Genomic DNA, 10,723 nt, shown 5'->3' with positions numbered 1-10,723 from the left:
ATTGCCGATGACCTCTCCCTCCCGAGACATCCTTTCCTTCCGACGATTTCTTTCCTCGTATTTGAAGGCCCGATCGATGTCGGAGACGTCTTGGGAGACGAAGAACTTCGTCTTCCCAGACGAAGACGAAGCCATTGTCTTCTTCTGGGAAGACGAAGTTCGTCTTCGTCTTCCCCAACGAAGTTTTTCATCTCCTAAGGCGTCTCTGACATCGATCGAGCTTCCAAATAGGAAGAAAGAGATCGTCGGAAGGAGAGGATGCCTCGGGAGAGAGAGGCCATTGGTAATGGAGCCGGAGATGTCGTCGGAGATTTCAAAACGAAACCCTAGGGTGAAATTACCATTTTTTAAAACTTAGGTTGGAGAAAAAATTTAGTTTTCAAAGTTTAGGGGGGCAAAAATAGATTATATTTTAGTTTATTTTTTAATATTATAAGAAAAATAACGATTTTACCCTTATCATCGTTAATTTTAACTGGCTATAGTTAGGTGTTTGGTGTTTCCATAGTTAAAGGGTGAATATTTGAGAAAACATCAAACCTTGGGTGGGACATAGTTGTTTGACCTTAAAAAGGAGTTGAATCCTATAGTTAGAGAATGAAATACAATACAAGGTAATGCACAATTAGAGAATACGAGTCACTAGAAGAAGTGTTAGAGAGAGAGCCAATTTCTGAATTTAGCACTTATACGGAAAGTGAATCACTATAAATCTTATGCTTGTGTGTGATTATTTTTAACAATTTATTTGTTTTATTTTTGTTTTTTTATAAGAATTTAAGATTTATTAGCATCCAATTAAATCCCCTTAATATTTAAAATAAATTAAAAAACAATAATTTTGTATAATATCAAGATATTCAAACTTTAGCTACCATGATAAAAGTATTAATAACATAAAAGTGATTAATATTTTCTCATCTAAGGTTTGACCTTAAAACACATTTTCACCTATTAAATGCATAAATCATATTTGTTTCACTTAAGATCTAACTTCGTTAAAAAAAAAAAAATTTAAAAGATAAAATAGTAGTTTTACTATAAAAAAGTTATAAAATAATAAAAAAAAACCTTTTTTTATAAATATCACTTTAACATTCATATACAATAGTTTGACTTATTTACAAGTTTAAAAATTTATAATTTTTAACTAAAATCTCATCTTAATAGTTAACTAAACTGTTTTTACTGTTTATAATAATTTTGCTGTCTTCTTTTTATCTCATAAAATGTCCATTACAATCTTTTTTAGTGTCGTGATAACCTCAAAAACATCAATTGTAGCCACTATGTCACCCACATCATTAGCCAACTAAGGGAAAACGTGTTGCAAAAGCTCTAATCCATCGTGGTCTCATGAAGTGAATGGGCACTATGTTATGGGTCAATTTTGGGGCAAGGGACAAAGAGACTAGAGAAATGATTCATTTAAATTAATGAGTTTTTCTTTGTAGCTCGGAGATTACAATAAAATTTATAGAGCAGTAAAAACAAAGAGGTCAAGATTACCATTTATATCAATTCTTGGAGTGATGCACTACTACAATTGGAGGATTGAATCTTAAAGTATGATAATACATCCTTTATAGGGGTGGAGAGCATGATTGTTGTGATGAAGAAATATGAGCCATTGACTGCATATAACTTGGGTGGTTAGCAAGGAAGGCAATAACAATGGTCAAAAGGGGTAGTGGAGGCCATTGGTTGGGACAGTGAAGGGGTGGATTAGGAAAAATTCAATGGTGGAGGTTCAGTGGGATCTTGTTGAGGTAAAGGGGTCACAGTTTGGTGGCAATAGTAGCAATGGTGGGAGCTAACTAAGACACCTAGAAAGAAGAAGGTAAAAGTCAAACAAAAGAGGAAGAAGAATATATTGATGTAAATATGACATCTAAAAAATATTTTTAAACTTTATTAATTTGTGGTGATATGATAATTTTTAAAAATAAAATAGTTAAGAATAATATGTTAATTTAGGACTCTAAAAGTTAACAAAATTAAGGAAATATTATAAATTTTAAAGAAAATGTCTAAATTCAAACTTTTATTACATTTGTGACATATTGACTTACTTAGTATAGTAGTTATGAATCTGATAACAAATATGTTGATTGAACTTGTAGTGCTAAGATTTTTTTTACATTAACAACATTAGATTTGGAATTAAAAAAATATTTATGCTTTGAATATATGAAAAGTTGTTTTAAAGCCAAGCCTTACGAAAAAAATGTTAATCGTTTGTCGCATTTCATGCATTCCATTTTGTCAATATCGATAATTTCACAACAAACACTTATACTTTTATCATGTCTCATGTGTGGTTCATTCTTGATAATCTAATTAGAAATTCTAAAACTACTAATCATAGTAAGCTCGCTCTTAGAATTAATGGATAATGTATTAGGTAATTTAAAATTTTAATATTAATATATTATCATAAAAAAATTTAAATTTATAATTTCCCATATACAAATCTTCTACTGTCCCCGTCACTACGATTTTAAAGACAGAAGATCTTCTCTACCATTAGACAGGTTTGGGAAATCTGGCGGGTGATGAATGAATGGATGGCCCGCCTAAACAGTCAAAGTCTAACAGTGATGATTGCTGTAGCTTAAAAACAACAATGGACCGACCGACACTGCTACGGAAGCTAACAGGGCGGAAGCAGATGGTAAGCCCCACGCTCACTCAACAGTCAACAACGGGTCTTCTCTTCTCATCTCATCTTTTCCATTTTAAAATTTCATCAACGCAAATTCCAGTTTAAGCATTGAAATCTTTTTTTTTTTTTTCCCTGGTTCTTAAATCAACACATGAGAGAAAAAGCATCAAGGGTTGGTTGATGATGATTAAACAACTGAGCCTATGATCCAATCCAGCATGCCATGACAGTCTTAGCACAAAAACAGATTTTGGGTCCAACAGTAACCAACGAAAGATTTTGAGTGGCAAAGATATACCGCTGGGTACAAATTTACAGTGAGATAAAGCTTTACTTCTGTGATCCTGAATAATTTTTGACATTATGCATGCTGTTATAGAGCAATTTAATATGTTAGATAATGTTTGCTGTTTCTGACAGATACAGAAATTGATAATGATAGGAATTATCTGTCAGTATTCTAAAGTAGTTCTTTGAATCTTTAATTATGACAACACACTAATTATTAAGATTTGAGAAAACTGATTAGACACGCATATTATTTCAGCTACTTGATTAATGATTATGACCGGTTGCTGCCTTATATTACTAGTCAACATTCTCATTTGAGCTGTGCTAATCATGGAGAAATCTAGGGCACGACAAAGCCAAGACCCCACTACTCAAATATGAGAAGATAAGAGGCTCATCATGAGAAATTAGTAGTTATATTTTAATTTTGAAAGCAAAAATCACAGCTCAGTAAAACCGTTTGATTTGAAGTCTTGTGAGACTTCTCAAATAAGCCGCTATCTTCTTCTGCATTACATCCTTGAAGGGCCAGTTAGGTTTAGTAATTTGAGATACCCTTTCTTTAGAGATGACCATACCAATTTGACTGTCTCTAGTTGTCCAACAACTAAATTTTTAACAATAAAACTATGTGTACCCATTTTAGATACACAAATATATACACATTTATATGTGTCATCATATGATTGGATGATTTTGAATTAAGAATAAAACAATAACCGATCATATGATGACACATATGAGTGTGTATATATTTGTGTACACATAGTATTACTCAATTTTTAATGTATGTTTGATTTGAGTAATATTTTCTTATTAAAATTTAAAAATTATCTTAATTTTAGTAATTTGGATAATTTTAGAGATGGCTATACCAATTTGAAAATCATAACACTGTTAAAGTGCATATATTGGACAGTTTTAAATGATCACATTAATATCATTTGTAAACTTTTACTGGACTATCCATTTACTTTGTTTTATTAAATTAAATCATATTAAAGTTGGAGGAAATTTTTCAAAATTTTGTTACTTAGATAACAGTAATTAATTTTAGTTTAATTTTAAGAAAAGGAAAATTATTTTTCACTATGAGGAAACAATCATTTTAACTTTGGAGTTGTCATTATTTTAGAGAAAACAAAATAGTCAAAAGTTTATACTTTAACAAATTCCGATAACATGATTACCAAAACTGAATCAAACTAGACCATTTTTCCATCTTTAATTAACATAAGATCATTTATAATTACAATTACTAAGAACTGAATTAATATTGATCAATAATCAGAGAGTGTAGTAAGAATTACACTCGATAAGCGATCACAAATACATGTTATTGTTTATCAATCTTATTTATGATTTCTTTTTAATTTTTATGTTTTAAAGAGAAATATATCTCATAGTTTCCAATGAAGTTAATGATTTTTAAAATATAATGAAATGTACACATATAATTATCATACACTTGAGGAACCTAAGTCTTGAGATACACATTGTACTATAACTCCATATACAATTGTCATACTCTAGAGAGAAAACCTGGATCTTGAGACATTTGTTGTGTTATAATTATACATGTACACACATATTTATATAAACAAATATATCAAAAAATCAAGATTAAAGTTCAACTGAATAAAACATCATAAAGTTAATAAGTTAAAGTATAAAACTTTGACTAACCTTAAATAACAAAATATCATAAATACCTTCATGTTTTTAACATCACGTTAAAGGGCCGCTTAGTTTCGGGGATTTAAAGATTACTTTGGTAATCTATCTTTTATTATTTATATTACCTTATTTGGTTTGTCAGTAATAAAAGATTACGGTAATCTTCTATTATCAATGGTGATATGACAGGTAATATAACTGATAATATAATTACCATATTCATTTTAGGTATTAAAAGATTACCAAAAAAATCTTAATTTTATTATAATTATATTATTATTTTTTAATTTTTTGAGAGAAAAATAAATTTATTTTTAATTAATATAATAAATATATATAAAAATAATTATATTTAAGGGCATTTAAGTAAAATAATTTACTTATATTTTTTTATTACTTTTAACTAAACACAATAATTATTTATACCTATCAAATTTTATCAAGCATAGTAATCATTTATACCTAGTAATCTTCTAAATAATTTATCTTTGAGGTAATTTTTCTATTTTGGTAATAAAATATTACTCAAACCAAATGCCCTTAAGGGCTAAAGGTCTTAGTTCTTTGATTATTGGCTTCTACTAACCTTAAATATATATAAAAAAAAATCTCAAACACCCTTGTGATTTAATCACAATTTTAAGAGTTACAAGCCTTAGACCTTTAGTCAGGGAATTGCAAAACTAATATGACTAAATTACTCCTATAAGGAAGTGAATAGGAGTTATGAAAAACATAAAGGCTTAAGAAAAATAAATCAATTTTGACAATTATATGCAAAATAGAACAGTAAGCAAAATGCAATAAACTAAATGGAGAGGAGAGAAGGGATTGCTCAAACAATTTATAGTAGTTCGAAGCTTCCATTCCAAGCTCAGACATCCATTTGTTCATGCAAATCTCTCTTGAAATTCCATTATCTTGTATCAACCTGGTACACTAGTTTTTCGTGAGATTGTTCTCTAATTATCCAAGAGTCTACCTTTACACACTAGTTATTCGTGAGATTGAACTTTATTGGCCATGTGTGTTAGTTGATCCAATTTGATTTTACCCTAGTTAACAATTGATTGAGTTGACCCTATTTGATTTGGTGGGTTGATTTGACTTGACAAGTTAAGTTTCTAGATTGGAAAAACATGATTTTGAGCCTTGATCGAAGTAAACCTTAATCATTATAATCAGTGATGCCTCTTTTCCCAATTCTGTTAATCTATTTGCTTCCAAACAAAGGAGAAATGAATGGGCATGAGCACGTGTGTCACATCAGTGGCAACAAAGCTATTGCCTCTAATTTTCGGTGCAAAATTATGACAGATTAGTAGTCACATGCGACAATGGTTTAGAGCCAACTTTGGTTCGAAAACTAAAGTGAATGCAAAAATTCAATGTCACCAATTTGAAATTCAATCTTTAATACAATGCGTTAGGGATTTTTGAACTGTAATTTCAGAGTTTTGATATAAATCAATTAAGGACACTAAAATCAAATTGAACCGAACCCTAATTTTATTTTTAAAAAAACTAATTTCATATTTTCAAACCTTTATTCAAGATGGTCAAACCCTGATTTCAGTTTCAATATTTTAGATTTTATAACCTAATATGGATAAGCCTTGATGCCATATAACATATAATATAAATTTATATGAATAAAATAAATCTGTGAGTTTATCATACATATTATAGAATATTGAATTAATTAAATATAAGGTTATTGAAAAAATAGATGTGTCATTTTTTCTAAATCTTAGAGTTCCCAAAATTTGTCTAATGCAATAACTAATCTTTATATCCTTAAAGCTTACTAAAAAACAACTTTTAATGGATAATGTTGTTTCGTTCAATATATAATAAGTTATTAGACTCTCTAATGAAAGATCTAATAAATCCTAATGCTCATAATGAATTGCTCACCCAAATCAGAAAACCTTTGTAGTGTATTGGACAGTCTCAAATGATCACATTAAGTCTATCCTCAAACTTTTATTAGATTATTTATTTCCCAATTTTTATTAAATTTAATTATAATTAATATGGACCCAAATTTTCCAACACAATGTAATTAGAATCCTACTTACACATAGGGTTGGATTCAAGCTCGATTTCACCTTAAAGTTATTTAAGCTCAACTCGTTTGAGAAGAGTTGAACTCGAGTCTGACTATAATGTCAAGTCTAGTTAAGCTTTGAGTTAGATTCAGTACTATAATTAAATAAAAAATGACTAAAACTATATTGTTTTGATACATATTAGTCAAAATGATGTTGTTTTAGTCAATTCACCTATAATTTTCCTAGACTTACAAGCTTAACAATTCAAACTCAAGCTTGATGAGCCGAACACTTCTCAAGCTCGAGCTTAAACTTAAAAGTATTTAATTCTTAAGCTCAAGTTAGAGCTCAAAAGCTTAAACTCGAATTCACTTGAGCCTGAAAACTTTAACTCAAATTCGCTTTAGTCAAACTCATTTTGAACTTGTTCGAATAGAGCTCATTTTCAAATTGGAACAAAATTAAGCTCAAATCTAACCCTACTCACAATTGTTCCTCTACCTCACCGGTGTTTCACTCTCCAAACATATAGTTATATTTAGGCCAAACGACTATTTCCCACCCAAGGGTTGATGTTTTCTCAAAAGTCCCCCCTTTAACTATGGAAACACCAAACACCCACCCATGGCCGGTGTAACATCCCTCCCTAGAAGTACTACCCATCGAAGGAGAAATGTTACGAATTAATATTCGTAGCATCTATTTTTTTTCTTATTTAAAAATACTTTAAAATAAATGCATCATTAAAAGTGTTTAGAAAGTATTCCAAGAAAACTGAAAATCTGGAAGCGAACAAAAGATGTATATACTCATATGAAAGCATCTGAAAACAAGGAGTAATCATATGCAACTGTATCATAATCTCAAAACGTCAAAAATCGATAAAAACATGCCACTGTATGCATGTAATATAAACCAGAGATAACCTGCTCCAGCCGGATCTACCTATGCTGACCTGACCCTGCCTCGCAGCTATCTCGATCACCTGTACCTGCAATCAGGAAAGAAAAGGGAGTGAGTGATAAGAACACTCAGTAAGTGGAAAAATTAAGTAAACTATCTTTTTTTCCTGTTCTAACTCACTTTTGGGACTCAACCCCACATCCTAACCTCTATAAGAGATTGAGGGGGTAATTTAGTTCACTCTTTACTATTTGGGTCATACTTCGTCCCATCTGGTGTCTATTTAATACTTTCTGGAAGCTAACTATAGGGATTTGGCACTTTTCTAAGCTCAAGCTCTTTTTCTTTCACTACACTATTTCTGAATCTGAATTGAGCTCTACTGCGAGCATGCTCTACTGTGAGCGGACCCTACTAGGGGTCTATGTCCTACTACGGACGTGTCCTACTGCGGACGTGCCCTACTGCGGGCGGTGTAGTGTAAAGTGCCCCCTCATAGTTTATAGCATACATACGGATCTTATATTTTACTAAATTTGCTTCCATTTAATTTTGTTCATAACTCACCAGACATTACTCTTGGGACGACCCCTAAATCTTGAGTCCCAAATTCTTTTTCTTATTTTTCTTTCTTTTTCTTTCCTTCTTTTCTTTCCTTTCCTTTCCTTTCTTTCCTTTCTTCTTCCTTTTCTTTCTTTCTTTCTTTCTTTCTTTCCTTCTTTCTTTCCTGCCCAGAATTGCAAAACACTGTTCACAGAACAGACATTTAGCAGGGCAACCTTCTTTTTCATACAATTTAACATCCCAAACGGTTTCTAATTCATACAAGCTATATATCGTTGAAAAGAGGATTCAAAGATCTTTCCAACGACCTATAATAGCACTCATAATTCGATAGATATGGCAGTCAAAACGTGAGCTAAACTCAGTGATAAAATTACGAAATACTGTTCACAGAACAGACATTTAGCAGGGCAGCATACTTTTTATACAATTTAACAGCCCAAATGGTTTCTAATTCATACAAACTATATATCGTTGAAAAGAGGATTCAAAGATCTTTCCAACGACCTATAATAGCACTCATAATTCATTCAATCAGGCAGTCAAAACAGCAGATAAATTCAGTGGCAAAAACTGCCTCCCCTGTTTTTCTTTAGTAAAACAGTCCTTTCGGTTTATACAATCTTTAACAGTCAAAATGATCTCTAATTCATATAAGCTATATATCATTGGAAAGAGGATTCAAAGATCTTTCCAACAAGATATAATAGCACTCATAATTCATTCAATAAGGCAGCCAAAACATGGGACGAACTCAGTGGCAAAAACTGTAAATATTCTGTAACTTTCTGCCATGAGCAAAATCACATACATAGACATCCCAAATGGCAAAACAACATTCCTCAACATCAAAATCAACATATATAATATAGATCTAAGGAACCAAAACCCTAAAACATATCACATATCAAGGAGGAAACCCCTTACCTTATTTCAAGTCAAACCTTTGCAAGTTGGTTTTCTCCTCTTTGTTTTGCTTCCTTTATCATCAAGACAACTTTAAATCAATACCAAAACACTCTAACATATTCACATAACATGCATATAAACATAGATGAAAGGAGAAGGAAGGAGATCTTTGGTTACCAAAGCTTCCAAGTGCTTCCTTTTCTTTTCTTCTTATTTTATCTTCTAATATTCCTTCAACTTCTTCCTTTGGCTTCAAGAAAGCAAAGAAAAGAACATGAAAGGAGGCTGCTGGAGTTTTTTTTACGGGAGAAGATGCAAAATGATGGAAAAGTCTTCTCTTTCTCTTTATCTAATAAGCTTTATCTCTTTCTCTTTTTCTCTTTTCCCTTTTTGCCCTTTTTTTTGCATTTATATATATATATATATATATATATATATATATATATATATATATATATATATATATATATATATATATATATATATATAAAGCACACCCCTACATATATATATTTAAAATGAGAAAAATCTCAAAACAGGGTCAAAAGACATAATTACCCCTGGAATATACCTGAGGGTATTACAACTCTTCCCCCCTTACAAGAATTCCGTCCTCGGAATTCACAAAAACAACTCTGGATGCTTCTCCTTCATGGTTTGCTCCATTTCCCAGGTAGCCTCCTCTAACTTCTGGCTTCTCCACAAGACTTTTACTAGAGGAATCTGTCGGTTCCTTAGTTGTTTAATTCTTCTGTCAAGTATCTGAATCGGTTTTTCTTCATAACTAAGGTCTTCTGATAACTTAATATCTTCTGTATTCACAACCTGGGAATGATCACCAAGACATTTTCTTAACGATGAGACATGAAATACATCATGAATCCGGTCCATACTCGCTGGTAAGGCTAATCTGTAAGCCACTTTACCAACTCTCTCAAGTATCTCATATGGACCAATAAATCTGGGAGCTAGCTTTCCCTTCTTTCCGAATCTCATCAAATGCTTGAATGGAGCAACCTTTACAAATACAAATTCACCTACATTGAATTCCAAGTCTCGGCGTCGATGATCTGCATAGCTTTTCTGTCGATCCTGAGCCTGTTTTATTCTCTCCCTGATCAGTTGGACATCATCAATCATTTTCTGGGTCAATTCGGGCCCAAGGGATAGGGATAACACATCTCTCTCTCCTATCTCATCCCAGTGAAGGGGAGAACGACACCTCCTACCATATAATGCCTCATAAGGTGCCATCTGAATAGTCGTCTGGTAGCTATTATTGTAAGCAAACTCCACCAAGGGCAACATTTCTACCCACGTGGCTTTATGATCTAGACAACAAGCTCTCAACATGTCTTCCAAAATCTGATTAACCCTCTCCGTCTGACCATCTGTCTGAGGATGATAGGCTGTACTAAATGCCAAATTAGTACCCAAGGATCTTTGAAGACTCTTCCAGAAAGCTGATACAAATCTCGTATCACGATCAGATACTATGGTCCTGGGTACACCATGTAATCTAATAATCTCCCTAACATATAATCTCCCCAACTGATCTGTGGTAGTAGTATCTTTGATGGACAGGAAATGAGCTGACTTGGTTAATCTATCAACAATCACCCAAATAGCATTACATCCATTCTGAGCTCTAGGGAGTCCA

This window comes from Mangifera indica, chromosome 1, assembly GCF_011075055.1.
Source record: "Mangifera indica cultivar Alphonso chromosome 1, CATAS_Mindica_2.1, whole genome shotgun sequence".
Taxonomy (NCBI): Eukaryota; Viridiplantae; Streptophyta; class Magnoliopsida; order Sapindales; family Anacardiaceae; genus Mangifera; species Mangifera indica.
The sequence above is the reverse complement of the archived record's forward strand: the minus strand, read 5'-3'. Positions refer to the sequence as shown.